The sequence below is a fragment of the Periplaneta americana genome, chromosome 3 (genome assembly GCF_040183065.1).
Source record: "Periplaneta americana isolate PAMFEO1 chromosome 3, P.americana_PAMFEO1_priV1, whole genome shotgun sequence".
NCBI lineage: Eukaryota > Metazoa > Arthropoda > Insecta > Blattodea > Blattidae > Periplaneta > Periplaneta americana.
Window position 1 is genome coordinate 72,775,353 of NC_091119.1, and position 24,508 is coordinate 72,799,860.

At 35.6% G+C, this 24,508-nt stretch overlaps 1 protein-coding gene across 1 annotated transcript in view; it reads left to right on the top strand.

Moving 5' to 3' along the window:
* C3G (C3G guanyl-nucleotide exchange factor) overlaps positions 1-24,508 on the top strand; it is a 403,493-nt gene that overhangs the window by 509 nt on the left and 378,476 nt on the right. The window lies entirely within an intron of this gene.

Consider the following 24,508-nt stretch of genomic DNA (forward strand, 5'->3'; position numbering starts at 1 on the left):
TCCAACCAGGAATGTAGACGATTTAATAGGCCTAACCTAGTAATATAGTACGCAACTTTCCAGTTATTACCAACAATCAGTTTTTAACTTATTAATTAGGCCGACTGTACTGTTTTGAACATATCAAAATCACCTTCATTATATCAGTGATTTAGTTTAATTACAGAGCCTGTTATATAGGTAAAAAAGTCGAATTATATGGCAGATGAAAACTCGATTTATAATTGAGTTTGTCATTAATGTGAATTGTGCAGTTATTTGGACGTTTTGCCTACTTTTGTATCTAATTTAACAAATAAATAAACTTTAAATTTTGTTATAGTTAGTGATCACAATAGTAATTCTCCAGAATAGCTACACTGAAGGAGGTATATTTGTTTTTGCTTCACTGGATTCTATGAGATACCGGTAATAATAGTGATAGTTAGAAGCCACAAATACTTTCAACATAAAAAAAATCGTTTAATACTTAGGTACATATATATTCTAATGCACTGTTGTAACTCTCTTCCCTCTACTTTTTACCAATATAACACTCGAGAAGTTCAGGACGCAATACTAGGGAAATGGCCCATTTCCCTAGTAATCTGTGCTGGACTTCTTACATGTTATGTAGAGGTGGAAGAGGGATGTGCCTCCTTTTGACCTAATGTAATTCTTTTGGAGAATCTTCCCTCTGTACTAATAGGCTAAGTATAACAGGCAATAGAATATACAGGTAAGTATCAAACGATTTTTGTGATGAAAGTTTTTGTGACTGCTATAACTATAACTCGAACCATGTGTTTACTGCTATCCTACATCCCACAGAAGCCAATGAAAAATGGGAGAATTACTATTACGTTAACAACCACTGCACAACTAGGTACCAACAAGAAAACGTATTAAGTTGACAAAATACAGCTCCTGAGGTTGATAGTGAAGGAATTATCTAGTGTTAAGTTAAGTATCCGAAAAAGTGTATGGATTTGGTCCAAATCGGAACCCCCGACACAGACAGTTAATGTTGCAAGTCATTACCGTAATCTGTTTCTAATTATAAAAACATCAATGGGAGCTTATGATTTCTAGGAAGAATTTTGTTTAATTTTTCGCAAGAATTTCAATTAGACACACGTTTGAAAGAAAATAGAAGAAATCGTAGAAAAAAAATCCAAGTAATTTGATTCCATGATTTCATTCGAAATATTCGTAATTGTCTAGTAGTTAGGCCTAGTTTAAATACACCACTGTAATTTAAAATTCCTTTAATAGGTAGGCTACTTAAATTACCGTACATTTTGTGGGAGCCCCTTTCCAATTTGTTGCGGTGTACAGGAATATATTATGTTGTATCATATGGACGAACGTTTGAAGTTTAGTATTCGTTTCTTACTGACGATAACACTGACCATACTACAAGCAATGTCGCAATCCGATCTCTGCGCACAGTATTTTTTTCACGATTATCTGCCTTCTTTTGAATACAGTCCTTTGAAATGCCCCTGAACCTTCATGCATTCGATTTGGGGGGAAATATTCATCCTTCCGAAACAATATTGCTCAGTTTCCTGGTGTAGCCTACATAAAGTAGACATTTACTGGAAAAGAAAAAGTTAAAGCATATTGAACTCGCCAAATGCAAGTCGGGCAATAAGTGATTTACGGTGTGCTATCTATGTTGCAAATTCGTCATTCACCTCTTGGTAATCTACTATGGCGAATTCTCGCTCTCATCTTGCCAGATACAATCTCGATATCATAAATTCTATCGATGCTAAATAATCCAGTAGTTGATATAGAGTCGTTAAATAAATAAGTAAAAAATAAAACAAGAATATAATCTTCATCTTACGATGTTTGGTGACGTATACACGTCCGTTGATGTGACATATTAATGAATTTAAATATTATTATAGTCACAATCATGTCATAGTATGAAAGAAAAATATCACAACCTCGAGCGGGAATCGAACCTGCGACTTCCTGTTCTCTGGTGAGGCACTCTACCACTGAGTTATCGAGTTCGTCTCACGCCAAAGGCTTGGAATTATCCTTTCATACTGGCGACTCTGTTATAGATCAGACACTATGGACAGTACTCTATAACAGAGTCGCCAGTATGAAAGGATAATTCGAAGCCTTTGGCTTGAGACGAACGCGATAGCTCAGTGGTAGAGCGCCTCACCAGAGAACAGGAAGTCGCAGGTTCGATTCCCGCTCGAGGTTGTGAAATTTTTCTTTCATGCTATGGCATGATTGTGACTATAATAATATTTAAATTCATAAAACAAGAATATTCGTAATATGATTGCTGAATTAGGAAACAGCTCCTGAATGTGGTTTTCAAGCAACACAGTCACTTAGAGAGGATTATAGGCCTATTTATTTCATTGCACTTAATATATCGCACCCTTAAAATAATTCTGTTGTAATTACCAAAGTTAATTTTGAGTAAATAAGTTACAAGACAGACATTTCAAAGCCCTATGAAAAATCAGGATTATCATTATCAGTGGAAGTCCTGCTTACTTTACCATTTAACGTAGAGGTACGACAGTTCTACTGTTGATAGAGGATTAAATAAAGATTACAAAACTGCCTGTAACTCGAAATTCAATTTTTGGGAGTTACGACAGTATTATTCTAGGGGTGCGATATGTAGCATGCGTGCGTGCTTTGAATTTGTCAATAAAGTCTTTCTTCTTCTCGCCTTCCAATATATAGAGATGGGTTCCTTAAATGTTGAAAGTGCATCACATTAATAAATGTCTCTCATGTGTTTCTTCTTCCTTTGAACACAAAAGACAATTTGGCGTCGTAAATATTCCGATTTTATGCATGTGTTTGCCTAGGAAATCGTGACCATTAACAAGTCTGAATATTGCTACAGATGATTTTCGGGGAAGGTCTGGAATCATTTTATGTTCAAATCAATTTATTCCACTGAGCATTTTCATTATTGCTTTTAATTTGGAATTGATAGGTTTGATAGATCTCTTTTTGATGATTCGTTTTATTGATTCATACGCAAAATTTTGTTGGGTTCTTTGTTTGATTTTTGCTCCTTTTCTCGCCAACATATCTGCTGCCTCATGCCACTAACTCCACAATGACCAGGCAAGATCCATTGTAATATATTTTTCTTCAGATTTTGAATTTGTCGAATCATGGCATGTGTTCCTTTAATTTTTTGCATTTTAGATGGGGTGCGAATATAGGCTGTTCTTCGAAGTTGTAGGCCTTAATGCTCTTGCATAAGCTATTTTAGCACATTTTAAAGAGTTCATTGTTGTCTTGTCATATTACTTGGAAATTCAAATTTGCTATAAAACTCTTTTAAATATTTTTTTCATTTACTTCAATTCAGAGATCAATTTGTGTATAACAGCCAGAAATGTATTTACCCGAAAATCTTCCTTTCCTTAAAAAATAGTTTCAAATTCGACTGTTTCATCTAGTTTCAGTTTTCTTGACCTTTTCCTTTTTGTGCAAGTTTATTACAGTTCCAATATTCATATCTACATTATCGAAGTTTATGTTTGTATAGCAATTAATTTATTCGAGATTACTGACCAAAATGTTGTCATTATGGTAAGCCTACTCTGTTTCCAGACATTGTAGACTGTGCTACAATCCACTCGTCCCTTATCTTATTGTTGCTCTTTGAGATTAATCATCTTGAATAACTTCGCAAGGTAATACTATTTCTGCACAATTAACATTGAGACTGTAGCAGACATATGATGCCCTGATTCAAACAGGACGTGGAAACACGTTGAAACAGCTTGTATGTGATGTTAATTTTAAATATGACAAAGTAGTCGAAGTGCTGACAAAACACAATGCTGCAAAAAAATTAGACGATTATGACAGCAATTTGGTGGGGCATCTAGTACAGTTCTGAAATCCTTAAGAAGTGGCAGACACTCTGAAAGGAGTTTCGTAGGTTGAAGCACCACTGCATCGTAACAGAACACGGAAGAATCATTCCATGTCAAATCAACACATTTTCAAATTAAAATCTCCCTTGAGCTCTCAGATTATGATGAAACTTGAAATATCAAGTCACTTTACATAGTTGTGAATGGAAGTCATAAGACAAATTTTTTGTCTCCTGTTCAAAAGTTAAGTATTATTGTTTATATTTTTTATAAAAAATTGCTGTGTTCGGAAATAGTTAATTAATATATTTTCTGGAACCAGATAACATATACACCTGTGCTATGTCTCATTTTAAAGCACTTTTCATGAGCTTTAATTTGATGTGTAACATGACAGGGGTTACAATGTAACATTTTGTCTTAAAAACCAAACAAAATTTTAAAATTTAATTTTCTCAGAAAATGGTACTTACAATGTTGAAAAAAAAAATTACAAAACTACTTCATCACCTTACACCTCGCAAAATTTTGTTTTGGGATCATAATGAGATCAGATGATATAAGAAGTATAAGTTTCACATGTAACTTAAGGATAAATAGCAAGCATATCCAATCTAGCCTTTGACGAAAATCCAGCTTTAGACAAATCTAGCTGACATTATCAGTGGTTTTAAACAATATGGTACGGATTAATATTGGCCTAGATTAGCTATATTTTAAGTATTTGAAAACTAAAAAATTAATTCCATTAATTCCATTGACATAATATTGACTGATATGCTGGAGATGGTGGCTAACTCAAGTCTGTCGGTCTGCTGTTTAATGCAGGAAGTGCTTCATGACCTTAGCAATCTTCTTCTTTTCATCTTCAGGTAGAACATAAGCTAGACAAGTTGGCATGGATTCACTTTACAAATTACATCCAGAGAACATCAAGTGTTGAGTGAAGGGTAATTAAAAGAATGATAAGTTGCTAATGAGTGAAGAAATGTAACTTTCACTTCATTTTCATCTCCATTTTTTCCTAAAACACAGCTTAACCACCATCTGCCATAGAAATTACATAAAAATTCAGCTCATCTCTCTGTAAGGGATGACTGGATAACTAATTGATAAAGGAGCAAATGAAAACATAAACTTTTGTTCCATACCTTGAGGGAATGAAAGCATGGACTGTTGAGTTCCTGGAATTGCCATAATCTTACTGAACTGTAGTGCCAGCTGTCTTTCATTTTCTATGTACTCTTCTTGTATTATGTATGTAGGCCTAAAGTTCATGTTCTTGCAAAGTTCAAGTTTTGCCCATTCATGATGTTGAAGAGGTTTCTTGATCTGATTTTGGTATAGTCTTTGCAGAGTTATTCTTGCTGTAACTGAAAAATGTCATTCTGCTTTAAGTCCAAAATCATTTAAATTGTGACAGCAACGGTTTAAAAAGTTTTCTTTGCTTTTATATTGAGCAGCTGAACCTGTAATGGAATATCAACTTTTAAAAATATTTCAATGACCGCTTGCTTCATGCCTGAGCATTAAAACTTTGTAAATTTGTAAGGAAAAAGATAGAATACAGGAAGTCTATATCTCATTTCATTCATTCCAAATTTTACGATAAAATTTGTTTATTGCCAATTGCATATACCCATGTTCATGTCACTTGAAGTTCTCAGTTTGGTGAACGATAATAGCTGTTACCCATGCCCAATTTCAGAGTATCTCTGACACTTGTCAGTGAAGATTCATTCATTCATTCATTCATTCATTCATTCATTCATTCATTCATTCATTCATTCATTCAGAGTGTTCTGACCAAGGGCAGGTCTTTCACTGCAAACCGAGCATTCTCCAATCTTTTCTATTTTCCACCTTTCTCTTTGTCTCCACATATGATCCATGTATTTTTTAAATTGGATTATTTTACGATGCTTCATCAACAGCTATGTAGCGTATGACTGAGGTAAGGATGATAATGCCAGTAAAATTAATTCAGGGTCCACCGCTGAAAATTATCCAGCATTTGCGCTTTAAGGACTGCGGGATAGCCCTGGAAAAACCTCAACCATGTAACTTTTCCCAACTAGGATTTAAACCCAGACTGACTCGTTTCACAGTCAGGCATGCTAACCTTTACTCCACAGCCGTGGACTTCATGTATCTTAATGTTATCAATAATCTGATATCTTCTTCTGCCCAGAACTTTTCTTCCATTCACCATTCCTTCTAGGCAATTTCTTCTTTCCCAGTGCTCCAACCAATTTCTTTTTCTCTTTCTGATCAGTTTCAGCATTATCCTTTATTCACCTATTCTTCCTAGCACTGCCTAAGTTTTTATTCTGTCTGTCCACTTCACATGCTTCATTCTTCTCTATATCCACATTTAAAATGCTTCTAATTGTTTCTCTTCACTTCACAGTAACGTTCATGTTTCTTCTCCATACAGTGCCACACTCCAGACAGTGCACTTCACTAGCCTCTTCTTTAGTTCTTTTTGCAGAGATCTGTAGAATATGTTCCTTTTTCTATTAAAAGCTTCCTTTGCCATTTCTAACCTTCTTTTGACTTCCTGGCAATAGCTCATGTTACTACCTTTTAGCATAGCCCAAGTATTTGAAGCTGTCCACTTGTTTCATTGTCTTATTTAGAATTCACAAGTTTACATTCTTTAACTTTCTTCCGATAACCATGGTCTTCATGTTCGCATTTATCCTTATCCCATACAGTTCACAGCTGTCATTTAGGTCCAGTAGCATATCCCTTAGTATCTTGTCCTCTTGCCATATCATCAGCAAATCTTGTGTATTTTATTCTTCTTCCTCCTACTATTAGCCCTCCTGTGTTCTGAAAACAGTTATTCACTAAATCCTCCAAGTACAAAGTGCGGCAAAGGAGGTGGATGGTTTTAGAAGGCCATTTACTGAGCAATGTGGTGAGTTATGAGTACGGCCGTTTATCAACTTATTCAATGCCATTTTAGAATAATTGAGTTGTTGGAGTCCGCAGCATTATGCTTTTGTAGTCGAGACACTTTTCAAGAATGGTGATTTTGTTGTTAAAACTCAGTGCCTCTTTTATCTCCACTTTGATGTTGACTGCCACGGAGCCATTCCTAACCGCAATACCATACTGAGGTGGGTAGAAAACTTTAGATGAACAGCATCAGGTTCCAATAAGAAACCAGGTCCGTAATTTTTAGAAGAACGGGAATACTGTGTCAGTGAATAGTGAACACTACATCTATTACTGACGAGATTTCTTCAACCAGAATTGCGTAGGCGTCTTCGTGTGATTAATAAACAAATGGTATGGTTGCAGCAAGATAGTGTCACGGCTCATACGGCTGAAAACTCCATAAGAGTTCTGTGCCTAATGTTCCCAGAGCACATCATTTCTCGGTGTGGTGACATTTTCTGGCGTGCCCGTTCACCTAACCGCACCAAACAATCGATGATCTGAAGACTGTTATTGTGAAGGAAGTCGTCAACATTGATGACGAATTGTTGGAAAGAGCAACATGTAACTTCAGGGAGAGACTTCAAGAGTGCATGGAAAGAGATGGATGTACTACAATTTGAGTAATACAATTTTCAAGAAAACCTAAATGCATGTACTAATATCAAAATGGCATACATATAGCCAGTTTTTTGGGAAGTAATAAATTTATTTAAAAATTAATTTTCTGGTCCTACACAATTATCTGTGATGGTTACCATTGTTATTAATGGAGAAAAATTTGCTCCAGTGCCGAGGATCGAACCAGGACCCACAGTTCTACACACTGGTTGCTCAACCATTGAGTTACATCGAAGTTCAACAGTCTTTACACAAGGAGCACATTCGAGTGACTTGACGGCTGGGACTCCTACAGTATGTGTACTGTTAGGCGAATAATCTATGTAAAGATTAATTTTTTGGTCCTACAGAAAATTATCTGTGATGGTTACCATTGTTATTAACGGAGAAAAATGTGTTGTAATGGGTTGAACTTCGGTGTAGCTCAGTGGTTAGAGCACTCAGTGTGTAGAACTGGAGGTCCCAGGTTCGAACCTCGGTGGGGGAATGAATTTCGTCCATGAATAACAGTGGTAACCATATGGATAATTCTGTAGGACCAAAAAATTAATCATTACATACATTATTCGCATAACAGTGCATATACTGTAGGAATCGCGACTGCCAAGTCACTCAAATGAGTGTGCTCCTTGTGTAATCTGCTGAGTATGACTGTTGACTTAATATATATGTCAGTATATAAGTCGAACATGGAGTAAGACCACTGAGGGAAAAGAACCAAAGGAGAAAGATTCAATCCGGTGTGGTGGGTTGAACTTCGGTGTAGCTCACTGATTAGAGCATCCAGTGTGTAGAACTGGGGGTCCCGGTTTGATTCTCGGCGCTTACGTGCAGGATCACCTGGGTGAAGAGCACGTGCCTTGCTTATTTTATACGGATGCAACTTTAACAATTTTAGTAGCTTTTTTGCACATAGTCACAAGAAATTCGTACTTGTTGTGAAAGCATCTAAGTGATTTCTAGAAGACTGTTGCAATTGATGATGAATGTCATCTAATGTTTCTTCTGTGAGAACCCTATGCTGTGTGTTTTGTATCTTAGGCTCAATACTTCCCATTGCCTGAAATTTATTGTAAAGATTATGGATTGTTCTACATGATGAAATATTTACACCTTGAAATCGTGTTTCAAACCACCTTCATACTTGGCTGGCAGACTGGTTTAACACATATGAATCATAAATATATACATGTTGTTCAGTAGTAAACATTTGATTAGCCATTATACAGTTTACACTTATCCACACTTTCACTTTAAATACAAAAGAAAACACTATATAAGACACTGTAATATGTCCTGTACAGTGGCTGCTCGTGGGTATTGAATTAAGGGGGGCTGCATACAAAAATAAACCAAGCAACTTACTTTATTTAAAGATTAGTTCCATGCGCCTTATCTTGTAACTTGTGTTTAAATGAGACACGCCCATTTTAGTAGATTTACTGGCATTTAAAAGAATCCTGCGGACAAAATTCCAGCACACCGGCGACGCTGATATAACCCCTGCAGTTGCGAGTGTCGTTAAATAAATCATAATTTAATTTTTTATATGCAGAAATATCTCACTGGCTGTGTTGTAGTTGGTTGTATAATATATATACATGATACATCAATAAATGAAAAAAATAACTGAGCCAGAAATTGATTTCAGGATATTTGAGAGTACGCACCAGGGCGCTTACCTCATTTATTGTGATGTTAGATGTTTCAGATTCCATTATGGTTTGAAAACATTCTAGCAATGGCTCCTTCTTCTCATGAAGAACATTTACTGTTCTTATTTTAAATCCATCTTGTTGCCCAGCTGATGGAATTGTCTTTGAAACACATTAATCTAATACAGACTGTGTGGAGATCGAGAGAAGAAAGCAGGGATACTGGATAAATTATAAAAAAATATGCGAGCCTTTGTATTTTGTTTAGCGGCTCTTTCCATTATGAGATTTAACTGATGGGCACTTAATTTCACATTTCTCCTGAATTGTTAAGGTACTGAACTGAATAGACTGTAAATATTGTACAGAATTAAACACTGTTGCACATGTTGTACTCACAACACTAAAGAAAATGTATTTAAAACTGCGCGCTACTGACAAACTGCTGCAAATTTTGCAGTGCCTGGAAACTCTGCGAGGGGGGAGGACGAGTAAAACTAACGCGCAAATCATCCGAGACGAGACTGGCAGCTCCAGGGGAGGAAGTGGCTTCACCCTGTAGTCCTTGTCTCTGGTTTCGCTCTGGCAGCACCAAGGGAGGAAGTGACTTCACTAACGATTGCGTGCATGTCATTGAGAGCGAATTTTTTTTAAAGACTGTATAATAAATGTATTTCACACCATAAAACGAGACGAGCCACAAATGTCTGGGGGTGCTGCAGCTCCGCAGCCCCTCTTCGAAAGCCGCCCCTGGTCCTGTATCACTCCTCCAGTCTCTTGGAGACTGATTCACTAACTTTGACACAAGCTAGAACGAACACATGCATGCTTGCGGCTTGTGTCATCATCTCTGCCATCCCACCATTCCCCGTTGTGAGTGCGTCAGCAACACACAGTGAAAACCCTGATGCTCCTGTCCACACATCATCTGATTGCTCTGTATATACAGGGTGAACCGTAAGTAATATCATTAAATTCAGGAGTTTATTCTTTGAGATATTTCAAACAAAAAAGTTTAATACAGTTTTGCTTGCTTTTGCTTCCTTTTCGAGGTAAAAATTATTTGATATGAAACATTTCATAGAGTGTTCTGAGAAAGCCATTGATTTAATTCCCAATGAGCTCAGTCAATTTAAAAGAACAGAGTATTATGATAATAAATCATTGAAAGAATTTTAGTTTTGTCATTTGAAATTGCAGAAATGTGATCTGAACAACTGTAACATTTTAAAATTCCTTTGCAGAACAGAAATTTACATTTGTTCAGATCAAATTTCTGCACATTTAAAGGAGACAACTAAAATTCTTTCAATCATTTAGGCCTATTGTCGTAATACTCTGTTCTTTTAAATTGACTGGAGTATATTATATTGTACTATATTTAAAATAATATTAGTTTTGTATATAATTGGTAGTTTTGTTAAACAATCTGACTAAGGCAGCAAACTAATTTAAATTTAACTGGACCGAATGTGGACATTAATGGTTATAGTGATACAGTTCTCCAGACTGTGAAAGATAAGATATCAAGAGAAGTTTCGCAAATTGATACTTGTGACATCAATTTTACATTTCAGAATAACTCCAATTTAACAGTAAATGTTATAAGCTTATAAATCCTATGGAACGAAATGACAGAGCTGTATTTCTGTTAGTTCTAATAACAATATACCAGTACTTAACATTACAGAAATAATTTCCATGCCTAAGTTAAATACAAAATAAGGAACTGTTAATGTACTGAAAAAAGACCTCGCTATGCAGATACCCGTTAATGATGACCCAAATTTAAAATGGTAATAGGTTCATAGTAAAAAGCGAAGGTAGGCTATAATGAAAATGGCCCGATTGCTCCTTATGTGTCTCAAGTTAAAAATATGCCAACTGTAACCGAAATCCATATGAAATCCTCATGGTTAATACTGAGAATATAAATGACACAAATTCGACTCACGAACAATGCCAATGGCACAGAAACCACCACCATATATTCCAGATGTAATTAATGTGCCAGATCTCATAACTGTATTAGACAAAAACTTACTGATTCAGAATTCCCATGTAAGATAAATAAAGAAGAGATTAAAATTTTGCCAACCCCTGTTGAAGCTTAGAGTTCATTGGGAAGATTGCTAAATGAGAATAATGCAAAATGATACACATATCAGTTAAAACCGAAAAGGGCAGAGTAGTCCTCCGTAATATGCATTACTCTTTAGACACAGAAAGTATTGTTGCGGAATTGCTAGAACTAGGACATAGTGTTAGTAACATATGTAATCACTTTTTTAAGTTGATCTAGAACCTCAACCTAATAACAAGGAAATTTACAAAATTGAATCATTATTACATGCAAAAAATTAGCTTCGAACCATTTTATAAAAAGGACATGGTTCAGTGTCTATGTTGCCAACTCTACGGTCATACACAGAATTGCTAAAACTAGGACATAGAGTTCGTAACATAAATAACATTCGTCACAGAGTTTCGAAGGAGCCATTACCACTTTTTATATTGATCTGGAACCTCAACCTAATCACAAGGAAATTTACATAACTGAATCATTGTTACATGAAAAATTAGCTTCGAACACCTTATAAAAAGGACATGGTTCAGTATCTACATTGCCAACTCTACTGTCATACACCAAGTTACTGTAAGCATTCTCCTAGATGTGTTAAATGTAGACAAGAACACTTACCAGAAACATGTTGGAAGGACTGCTCTACTCCCGCTACCTATGCTTTGTGTTCTGGGAACCACCCTGCCAATTATGAAGGATGCACTGTGTAGACCTATAGTGAAATTGTAAGTCAGCACTATCTTTCTGCTTCTAGATAATACCATATTCAGATCCTTAAATCAATTTACTTCAACTGCTGAAGATTTTACGCAGTTGTGTCCTCCTCCCACATCTTTCAACCCAACACTCGTAGTTACACAGAAACAGTAACACAAAATCAACCTGAGCTCAGTGCTGTTATTAAACAATCATTCCTTAAATTTAAAAACATTCTGAAACAACAATCAGAACAAATCAACTCATTGCTTAATCTGCTCACTGTTATGTCTAAAATTCAGTAATGAACATGGGAAAGATATGTTGTATGGCTGTCTGAAATGCCAGTGGATTGATCCAACATCGTCAAGAGTTAATTTTTTTTCTTCCGGTTTACAGTTTAGCTATCAAGTTAATATCAGAAACTCGTTTTACTGAAAGGAGTTACCTCAACATACCTGGATATGTTATATATAATACCCAACATCCTGATGAGACTGCCCATGGAACAGCAGTCATTAATCGAAATAACATCAAACATTATGTCTTGCCAAAATATAAAACAAAGTACATTCAAGCAACCTCCATCATGTTAGTGAATACTTGTGGGCAATTAGTAGTTAAAGCCGTATATTGCCGATGTTAACATAAATTATCGCAACAATTTATGTATGACATTTTCCAAATTCCTTGGGACATGATTTATTGCAGGCGGAGATTACAATGCCAAGTATCAGCATTAAGGATCTCGTCTTTGAGAGGATCTGAATTTTATAAATCAGTTCAAGAACTAAATCTTGAAACAATTTTCACAGGGGAATCAACTTACTGCCCCACAGACTTAAACAGAATTCCACATCTTTTAGAATTTGTTATATCAAAAGGAATATTTACAGAGAAAATTAATATAGTAAACAATTATGATCTATTCTCGGATCATTCTCCCCTTTTTTTGACACTAAATTCTTTCTTGTTTCATAAAAGTACTCCACCGGACCTAACTAACAATCTTACAGATTGGGAGAACTTTCGTGAAATTGAGGACCGTTTTTGCAAAACTTGCTAACTGAAAAAACTAAAATTTACAGGAGAGACAAAACACTGTAGTAAGCAAGTTTTGCTGTAACTCTTACGTATAACAGAAAGCAAGTTTTGAAAAAACGATCACACTTTGACACACTACAATGAAGAGAAATAATCCAATTTTACTAAGATGCCTTTAACATCATGTAGAGGCCTGCCTTATGTTAACGAATCCATCAAAATCTCAATTTTGCAAATTTTGATATGACCTTATTACTGATAAAGTATTACAAGAATTACCGAAGAAAGGATATGCATTTATCGTTCCTATCTTTAATACTATTCTTCATTGTAGTTACTTTCTGAGTCAATGGAAAATTTCTTAAATAGTTACAATACTTAAGGCTGGAAAATGTCCTAATGATGTAGTCTCTTATTGCCTGATAAGTTTGTTACCTGTTCTGTCAGAGACATTAGAAAATCATCTACTGCACCGCCTGAAACCACTGTTGTCTGAAATAGTACCGGATTTTCAATTTGGATTCTGTGAACGTCATTCAACAGTAGAACAAGCTCATCACGTAGTAAGTAAAATTACACAGGATTTCGAATCCTGCCGCTATTGCTCTGCTGTATTTGAGAAATTTTGGCATATTAGTCTTCAGGGCTGATTTTAGTAGGTGTGCAGTGCATGCGTGCATGCATACGCGTAATTTCCTAGGGTGACTGAAAGAATAAATTTAATATTAGGTTGATACATAAATTCCTAGCATTTTTCTGTGCTTTCATTCATTTAATAGTACTATAGTGACACAGCTACCATAGAAACGAATGCTACAAACTTATGTACCAATGTAATATATATATATATATATATATAATATTGAAATAATTATTAATGATTTAGTGTTATACGAATTTTACAAAGAAAAAACGTGGACTAATGGGCGCTAATTTGATACCAATTATTTCTGATTCCATTATTGACTGAACAATAAAGAAATGTTTATATTTATAGTCCCGTTGCTCTTATTTCTGGCAGGCAATCACGTTACAGGTCGGCTACATTTAAACGTGTGAGTCTTGTGATTCGCTGATGATGATGTCATACATTTCCTAAGGCTCGATAAATACTTAGTATAATCGCCCGCCATTTTGGCTCTTTCGTTGGTGTTCGCAGAAAGCACACGAGGGCATTATTTGCCGCTCAATTATTTGCTGAATTACAGTGCATTTGATTTATTATCATAGGAGCAACGACATGATAATGTTTAACGGTGTGGCAAATAGATTCATCGTATGGTAGTTCGGCAACGAAAGAACAAAAATGGCGAACGATACTACCTACTTAGACTTTATAGAGCCTGCACTTCCTAAGATGTAAGCAAAGAGAAGGAGTCATGCCGGGAATAACAGCGTCGCGACTATAGCGGATTTGATTTACATTTGAATTTACTTTAAAAATAGAATGATGTGAAATGTCCACAGTCTGAATATTCAACCAACAATCAAATCTGTCGATCATTTTCAATATATCCAGTTACTGCATAAAATTCGTTAGTAACTTCATAATTAGCAGTATGGAGAGGAACTTTCTGATTAAGTATAAAATATAACAGGTACATAGGCTACTTAGTGTTTTTATTGATTTATAAATTTATTTCTTTATTTTAATTTCATTTATGTTCAGCATAGATAACAGTTAAAGTACAGAGAAATCCGCACAAAAAACCTTGAGATAAATTTGCATCATACAACGTTTTAATTCATTTGAAAGGAGAAAAATATTTTGTGCAGTATAAGAACATTATTGTTATTGCTATTATTATTAATTTATTATTATTATTGTTATTATTATTATCATCATCATCATCATCATCATTGATTTGAAGATGTCGGGCAGAAAAGCTAAACGTCTCTCTGATGCTTGTTATCGTGAAAGGAAGAATGACAGTGACAAGAAAGAGGAAAAATTGCAAGGTTCTATGCTGAAATTCGTAGTCAGATGAAGGTGATCCAACTGCATCAACTCAATCGGTTCAGAACTTTTTCCAGATAGTAAGAATGAAATCGAAATGGAAGGTGAAAAATCGGATGGGAAGTGTGAAGTTTGTTTGAAATTGTGCTGGGAGGAAGGATCAGCACTGAAATCAAGCTGTGGAGATAATTTACCGGGTAGTACTGCTTGTACTAAATTGACAGCAGAATGTGATTTAGGAGATCTACTACCCAGTCACCTATTGTTAATAATCATTTATTAGAATCATTCAGAAGGGATTGTAACACCTCAAAATATAAACTTTCCTAAAGATGACAATGGAAGATCATTTTCCAGATCTCAATTTGAGACTCTTACCTAGCCTAATGGTGAAAAAGTTCAAAGAACTTGATTAATCTATTCCGAAAAATTCAGTAGTGTGTTTTGCTTTTGTTGCAAGCTGTTTGCTTTGAAGAAAAACAAATTAACAGATAGTCAGGGGTTTTCAGATTGGCGACATTTAGCCACTTATTCATTGGCATGACATGAAATGGGTACAGAACATATGCAAAACTCTGAAAAGTGGTATGAATTAAAAATACGCCTTGACAATAATAATTGTACAATTGACAAAGAACAACGGTATTTTGAATCTGAAAAAAAGAATATGGAATCATTGCAATTGTCCAGTCTTAGCAAGGCAGTGTTTGGTTTTCGAGGTGCAAATGATAAATTATATGAAACAAATAATGGAAGTTTTTTAAAGGCAATAGAAATGTTGGCGAAATTTGATCACATTATTTCACAGCATATCAATGACATGTCATTCTCAAACTGCTAAAAGTCGTATGCCTCATTACTTAGACCATGCTTTTCAAAATTAAATTATATCTGTTTTACCAAATGGTATTAACCTAAATGAAAAATTAAGGAATTTTTAAGGAAAGCAAAATATTTTTATGTAATTCTCGACTGCACAACAGATGCAAGTCACACGGAACAAATCTCATTTGTAGTAAGAATATTGTAAATACTGACACATGTGATGTTGCAGTTTGAGAATTATTTCTTGGATTTTATCATGTTTCAGACACTTGGGGCCTATCTCTTAAGTGAACTCTTGCCAGATTATGAGTTAGATATTCAAAATATGCGTGGACAAGGGTACGATAATGGAGCAAATATGCATGGTAAGCACAATGGTCTGCAGAACAAAATTAAGAATATCAATCCTAGAGCATTTTTTGTGCCCTGTGCATCTCATACTTCGAATCTAGTAGTTGTAAATGATGCTGCCAAAGTAACATTAGAAACAGTTAACTTTTTAAAATTATCCAAGAATTGTATACATTTTTTTCTGCAGCCCCTTATAGGTGGGATATATTGAAAATCAATATGGCCAGGTTAACATTAAAGTCTGTAAGTAATACAAAATGGGAGAGTAGAATAAAAGCAGTGCGACACCTCAGAATACAATTAAATAAAATCTTGAAAAGTTTAAATGAGTTAATAGTTAATAATTCTGGAGACATGAAAACAAAGCACACAGCTCAGTGTTTGTTAGATCAGCTTGTATCTTTCAAGTTCATTTACTCATTTGTTACATGGAACAATATTCTGTCAAAAATTTATGTCGTAAGCAAAATGTTGCAGTGCTCTCAATCCAACAGAAATGAATCTCTTAAAGTTTTGAGCCAGCTTGTTAAATTTTAAAATGAAGCCAGATGTAATGAAGCATTTAATACGTATATTAGTCATGCAGAATTTTTAGCCAAAGAAGTTAATGTAGTATCCGAATTTCCAGTTGTAAGGAGCAGAACTAAAGTTCGCCATTTTGATTATGAAAGTCCTGACGAAGAAATGAAAGATCCAAAAGAATTGTTTAGAATACAATTTTATCTAAATTGTTGACACTGCATTAAATTCCATTAAGGAAAGATTTGAAAATCTGAATGATTGCAATAGTATATTTAAATTTTGTTGTGATTCATTCATTATGCTCCTTGCGAGCCTGCCTCGACTTTTTCTTTATTCTCTAGTTTCGCCCGCCACATGGCAAATCTTAGAGAGCAGACGGTCATCTCCCCCTGCCTTCTACCCTCGCCACCCTTGTTAAGTAAGGGGAGAACGGTTTGACCACCCAGGTAGCAGAAAGACTTTACTCCCAATGACCTCGTCAACATTGCATCACCCACCCTACCGATGCAGCCAGTGTAGCCCACACAAGGAGTTTACTTTAAAATCCGCAAGAGGGCATTCAGGTGAGACACGGATCGTTAAGTGGGGGAATTGCCTTCTCCCCATTGGTCCGCACCAATGTGACGTCACTAGTCATGTGATTGGTGGGGGAGCCAGCCTTTATAAGCTCGTTTCGAACATGCTACCATGGATAAATATATAATAGGATGCGAAACTTACTGAGTTTCCCGTAACACATACTAGAGGCGCTGTTGTAGAAATTGATCGTGCTGCCTCTATATGTGGTTAGAGGCGTTATTACATCTAGCAGCGCACCAAGTAGTGAAAAGAGTAACTACTCCATGCATCCAGCAGTGCACCCAAGTAGGGAAAATAATAACTAATTACTCCGCGCATCTAGCAGCACACCTGGCGGCGAAAAGTTGAACTATATGCAGTAAATATTCCTATTCCTCCCCACCCCAAACCCCTCAATTTAAAGTAAAACTTTAAAATTTTTATTCCTCACATCTTTCACTGAAAATTGTTATTGGAGCCAATAGTTGGAAGAGACGGTCTATTTTACACTACCTTATAATGTAACTAATTAAAATACAGCCAAACAGGGACAGAAAATAAAAGAAAACAAGGTTAGATAATTGGGATTTTATTCTTTAGGTAATAGTGTATAGTGCACTTTAAGTCTGCAAAAACTAGTTACATAATTGAAATTATTATATTACAGTATACTATTTTACAATACATTTAACAACGCAATTTTGACAAGGTCCATCATATCACTGTTTAACATACACTACATGTGCACTAGGGTTACCAGATTGTAACAATTTAAAAGAAGGTCATTTTAAATGAAAAAGAATTTTCCATATAAAAGCAGGGCATAATAGACTAACTTGATACTTGATGTGACGTCTTTTTACATTCTGTTATATAATAAGGTAATTTGTTTGTCTTTGTACAATAAAACTGATACAAAACTATTATCATGAATAGAATTGAAGTATACGGATTCTAAATTAGCTTTTACCTTATTTAATTTTCGGATTATTAATACTTCTCTGGTGACTCGACTTGTTTGAGCAAGGATTTTACAAACATAATTCCTCTAATGGACCCCAACTCAATAGTTACTCTCTTTTGTCCATTGGGAATTGGCAAGAAAGAAAAGCAGGACAATTTCTGATTTTTACGAACCCTGGCAGGATGCAGGACATGTCAAGCGAAATCCAGAACATCTGGTAATCCTATACACACAGATACACTTACATATTTAGTGTGCAGTACATTGGTAAAGTCTATACAACAAATTGAATAATTGAAATTGTGGGGCCCAGTCGGATAAGAAAAAAAGCCACATCTATATATTTATATTTTGGAATGCTCTGCCATCTGTGCTCGTTTACAGATGTAAATGATACCATTTGAATAATGTGTTGTCATATAGTTTAGTCAGAACATATTTCTTCACATTCCAATGAGATATCCTACATATCGAAATTTATGGTTTGTCCCCTTGTCTGCATGGACCCATCAACTATTGTTTAGTCAACTGTCCAAAAACAGGTTTGGACCCTACAAGTAACACTCATGGGGCAATCAGAGCAGGAGGTAATGAGTAAGAGTGGCCAATTCCTTTCCCCCCTCCGTTGCATACATCACTGACTAGATACATATTACATTAATCAGATTTCAGATACCGTAAAGCGGGGTGACTTTGAACGCCGAGGTGACTTTGAACAGTAATGTAGCGCCTTTCTAAATTAAATGCTGTACCCAATTGCGATAAATCTGTTTAAGTTGTCAATAAACTAGTTCAGTTTTTCGCAATAGGGTACAGCATTTATTTTAGAAAGGCGCTAAATTACTGTTCAAAGTCACCTCAGCGTTCAAAGTCACCCCACTTTACGGTACTACAAAAAAAATGTTTGATAATTGAAACTGTCATATTACTATCTACTATTTTGCAACACATTTTAGAACACTTTTCTAGGATCACATCTAAGGTTCTTAGACATTGTTGTTTGGCATACACATAAAGGTAACGTATACCAAAATGTTGTATGTACTGAGGGTCAGAGTGAAATACATGAGCTGCATCACTTACTTGCATTATGTTGGGCAAAAAAGTTTACTAGGTGAACTGAAGGTATGTTAACCCCCAACTTCCAAAGTCAAATATCTCTCTTACATACACACACATGTACCACGTACTGTAACTTTGCTCCCTACAATTACACAATATATTTAACGTTTGCTAAAAACATTTTTTTCTGGGGCAAAAAAAAAATAAAAAAAGCTATGAACTTTCCACCAATATGATATTATACCTTTTTGTTACACACAGTATGAGCTATTTACACTACTTTAAAGACACTGCCGAGCTCACAGTATGCAGATGAGAGATGGGTGGGTCACTACTCTAGGTAGCTGCAATCCAAGAAGATAGATGCACAATGATGTACAGCAGTGGCAAAAAAAAAAAAAACGGACCGACCCTTGCAGCTGATTTCAGAGCCTTGTTCACTCCAGAACACAATAGACTGGTAACTAAGACTTTCGTGGTTCGAATCCTGCCTGGAAAGGAACCTTTTTTTTGTTCCTTATTCAAATTTATTCCCAATACATTCTGATTGCAGCGATATTATACTACTTAATTAACTTATTAGGCCTATTCCCAGAACATGAATTTTACCATCTTATTTTCTAATGGCTTTCAAAATGGGCTACGTCAGCAGTCGAGACTACAACAATTTCAATAGATTACTCGCTATCTTGTGAATGCGGGTGTGGCATGTGCAGTGGCTAATTTTGGGGACTTTGATTATTCTGTCGGTCCGGGTTTTCTTGCCACTACTGTACACTGACGTTCAAAATATCTGGCCCTACTAATCGATATTTTTTTTGGCATAAGTATGGCTTATTTAGTTATTACTTGTATGAATACATGGTGATGATAATAGTCAGTGTTGCCAATCACACATAAATATACCCGCATTATAGAATTCAATTTTTCATCCCACACTGCTGATTGTGGAGCAACACTGAATTTAGCGGGAAACCACTGATATTGTCAATTACGAGAATAATTTATGCTCAATCTACATAGTAATTTTTCCTGACACGTTTTTAACTGCTCAAATAATGGTACCACTTATTGAGAACTAGTGGAATTCTTCCAATTTTTGTCAATTTTTAATGTCTTTGGTTCTGACTTATTCCGTGATTGGAAAGTTAGCTTACATGGTCATATAATCATAGGCCGGATATCTCTGAACGCCAGTGTACATGTGATGCTATCAACACTGTACCTACTTTCTTCTCAAAGAGACTCAACAATTATTTAATATCCTTAGTTTTCTCTTGAAGTCAGGACCAAAACAATGTGACTGGTTCAAAAACCGAGTCAACCAATTAATCCTAGATACTATATACATATTAAACAAATTATTGAATTGGTCCTGACTACAAAGAGAAAAATTACAATCATTCAACACATATTTTTTCATCACAGTCCTCAAATTTTTACAATGACAGTTTGCTTTGAAATGTCTGCAGAATGAATTCTCCCATTCTCGGAACTGAGTGAAAACTTCGTTTCTGGGCAATGAAAGACTTCCAAAATCGTCATCAAATGCTTTGAAGTAAGTAAATATTTGATGGCTTTCACTCAGTTCTCTCTGACTTTCTCCCAGAGTGAGAGTGTTTTTACAGTGACTGCATTTATGTTTTTTGAGGAACCTTGAGCAAATGTACCCTGCAATGTAGTACACAGCATTATCGTCCTCGATACTTCCAGTATCACACTCCACATCCATTTCGACTATAGTATCAGGAGTACAATCACTGATACAGTTTACATCTGTAACAGATGACGACTCCTGAACAGCCTTGTCACTAACAGAAATACTATTCAATTTTGTCAACACATACTCAACATCTTTTTCGCAGTTACTTCTGTGTGATAACTTGGAAAGAGATGTAATGAGTATGTGTCGAAGACCACTTTCAAGTTGTTGGACAGATGGATTTACATTGCACCCGTGCTGTTGTCTTATGGTAGCAAATGTATTCTCCAATGCATCCTGACTCAGAAATCGAGTCCTTAATTTAGGAATGTTGTACTCAGAACTAAGCTCATCGAACAAATTCAGCAAGCTCTGAATACTAATTCTCCAACCTTCAAGACAAGCTGGCTGACGCTTGCAACCCACGAATTCCAAGGACTGAATGTCATTCAAAGTTTTTTTCAAAAATTCTACGTGAATGGAGTCAGGAGTTATGGCAAATCTATATTTAAATTTATCTGTTTTCAGTTTCGTGCTGTTGAAAGTGTCAAACAGCTTGTCCATCATCTCAATGAAGTCGGCAGTATGCAGAGCACTGATAGGTAGCTTTTCCATTCCAACATATGCATGAATTGCAGTATGTACAGAATAGGAAAACACCTGTGTTGCCAGCTTAACCTTCATACGAGAAAACATTTTAGGGAAAACATGGTCCTTTGTCAGTTTAGGAACTAACTTAAGTTTTAACACATCATCATGCATATCATAGATAGTTCTAATATGTGACCAAGATACAGGTTTTTCCATGTAATGCAAATCATATCGCAATAAGTTGTTCCTAATGGACTTCAAAAGGTGTGGTGGATCATACATGAAATGAATTTTATTCCCATTGACTTCAAAATACGGTCTTACTGCTGAAACCCCCAATTTAGATGCCAAACTTTGATTATTTGTACCTTGATCACATATTAAAACCTTAATATGGAACCCGATTTTGTGAAGTTCACAAACACACAAATTGATAATGTTCAAGAGAGATGTAGCAGATATAGGACCATCAGATATCCAATAACCTATTACCTGTTTCCATCCCTTCTTAATCCCTTTAACCATTGCCATCAAACAATGGTTACCTATTTTCATGGGATATCTTGCTATTCCATCGTCAGCAAAACCCTTAATCATATCAGATTTAGAGTCATAATGCAACTGCTGACGTATGGCAATTTCATCAATGATCAGTGAACATACATTCTCTGATCTGTCAGACAGAGGCCCTGCAGCAAGTGACTTAAGAGTTGTCAAAACAGGCTGCATCAGACCTGGCTCAATGTCTATTTTGTTCTGATAACTTTGAAGTGTCTTGATACTGGGCAATAGGAAAAGTTTTTTCATAAAATTATACCCTTTAGGACTGTGATAAAATAATGACAAAGAAAAATCTTTCATGACGTCACTCCATCTATATCCATGTTTATGAATTTTTCTCATCTGCACCTGTGCCTTGTATATCTTTTGAACAATTGTTGGCAGTTGAGATGATGTGGCCATTGGCTCCCTTCTCCTTCCAACTTGATCCGAAATTCTGTCTTCTTCGACTTGTTGCAATTTTTTCTCCAGTCTCTTCACCTTTGCTTTCAGAGCTGCCATTTTTAGTTTGTTGCTCCTGGGTGAAGATGAGAAGTGAGGACTGGAGAAAAGTTTTCGTTTTGCAACACCAGGACCTAAAGATTACGAAATTAACTTCAGATTAATCTAATTGCTGGGAACTATTTTAAATAAAAAATGAAACTTGACAACACCTTTAGCCTTGTTAAGTTAATGTAGGCCTAACAAAAGGCATGCAAGCTATGGATAGGCTATATAACATACTACAAAATTGACAATACATCAAAATGTGATCAATATTTACCAAGTTTGGAAGGAGGTGTAGCTGAAGCTGAAGGAAACTGTTCCATCATGAATGTATTCATGTCAGTATCTAAGGAAATAAATGATAAATTAAATTGAAGCAAGAATTGAACAGACTTTGTGCTCCATTCATTTCAAACTGCTCTTAACTGTGCAAATTATAACTCATATAAATGTTAAGTAATAGTAACAATCCAAAAGTTTAATGCTGCAACAAATTTGATTGTGTTAATCTGAATTGTTCGTTGTAATGTAATATCAAATATTGTTTTGCTAATAGGCTGGGCCATAGAGGACAACTGACACTAACAGAAAGGGATAATCAGCAGAGGTGTTGGGATATTAAAGAGAAGTCAGTAAGAGGGAATGATGGTGTACTTCGTGCCAGGGAGACTTGTCAGGATATCAGTTGCAATATCGATCGTCTGGTTCAAAAGTGCGACAACTCAAAAAAACAAGTTTTGAGATATCTTCAGTTGAAAGTTTCAAATAAATCCCCTAAAAAGGGACAGATTTCTGGTTCATAACCACGACAATTAGAAATGAGTCAGTATTCAGGACGAGTATATCACGATCTTCCAGTTCATTATTAATAGATTTCGAAATGTAGTAATAATGGATTAATAAAGTCCATAGTTATAATTACCTTTAAAGCAGTTTATTTCGTTTTTATTCTTTTTGGTTGTAAATATGACTTATCTCAATATTGAATCGGAAAGAGCTCCAAAAGGGGCTTTCAGTAGTATAAATAACTAAAAAATGGCAATTTTTGAGTTGTCGCACTTTTGAACTGGACGATAGATATATAACAAGATAAACACCCTGCCCTGTAGTGAAGAGGATTTGTTATTATTTGCTACTGTAAAAGAATGAAGTATGAAAACTGCAGACTGCAGACTGCAGACTGCAGACTGTTCCCTGTAATAATCACAAAAAAACGAAACATAATTAATTATGTATTTTGAAACATGTAATGTAAGAACAGCTGATGAGAAACTAAGGCATTCCTTGAAATTCATAAACTTGACTAAGTGGAATAATTACCTTGTTGGCATGCATCTTTATTCATCCCGGCATATACCGTCGAAGCAGTAATCTTTGAAGCTGGAGTACTCATAGGTGCAGGAATTGTTTGAGGCATAGCTGCCAAGCCTGCAGCCTGCTCAGTTGCAGCTTGTAAACCTATGAGACTACACGTACCTGAAAATAAAGAAAAGAGTAATGAAATCGGAAATTTTAAACATGAATGACATAAAAACATTGCTAGTATACTAATTACCTTCAGCAGCTGCAGAATCAATCTTCGCCCTCCTAGCATACATCCGCAAGTCTTGTGATGCCTGAAAGTTGGGGTAGATCCCGGTGATAAGGTCGCTCGAGGCATAACTGGGCTAGATGGTGGGCTCCGGATTTTAGGGTTTGATGGCACCACTAATCCATTAGCATGAACAGTGGGCACTGCAGTTTGCTTAAGTATCACTTTTTGTGAAGAGCTATAATAGTCAGACTCAATGAAGTGGTCCATGCAGATTCTCAACCTGTGTGTGGCATCTGCGGCAACTCGATACCGGTCATCTAACCCACAAAATCGGAGCCACTTCCAACATCTAAAGCAATGGATTACAATTACTAATGAGATAAAGTAGAAGAAATATTGAATAGAAATCATGCAAAAATTGGGGGAAAAAATAATAATTTATCTGCTGCATTTTTGTTATTTTAAGAGATGTCTAATGCGCATCACT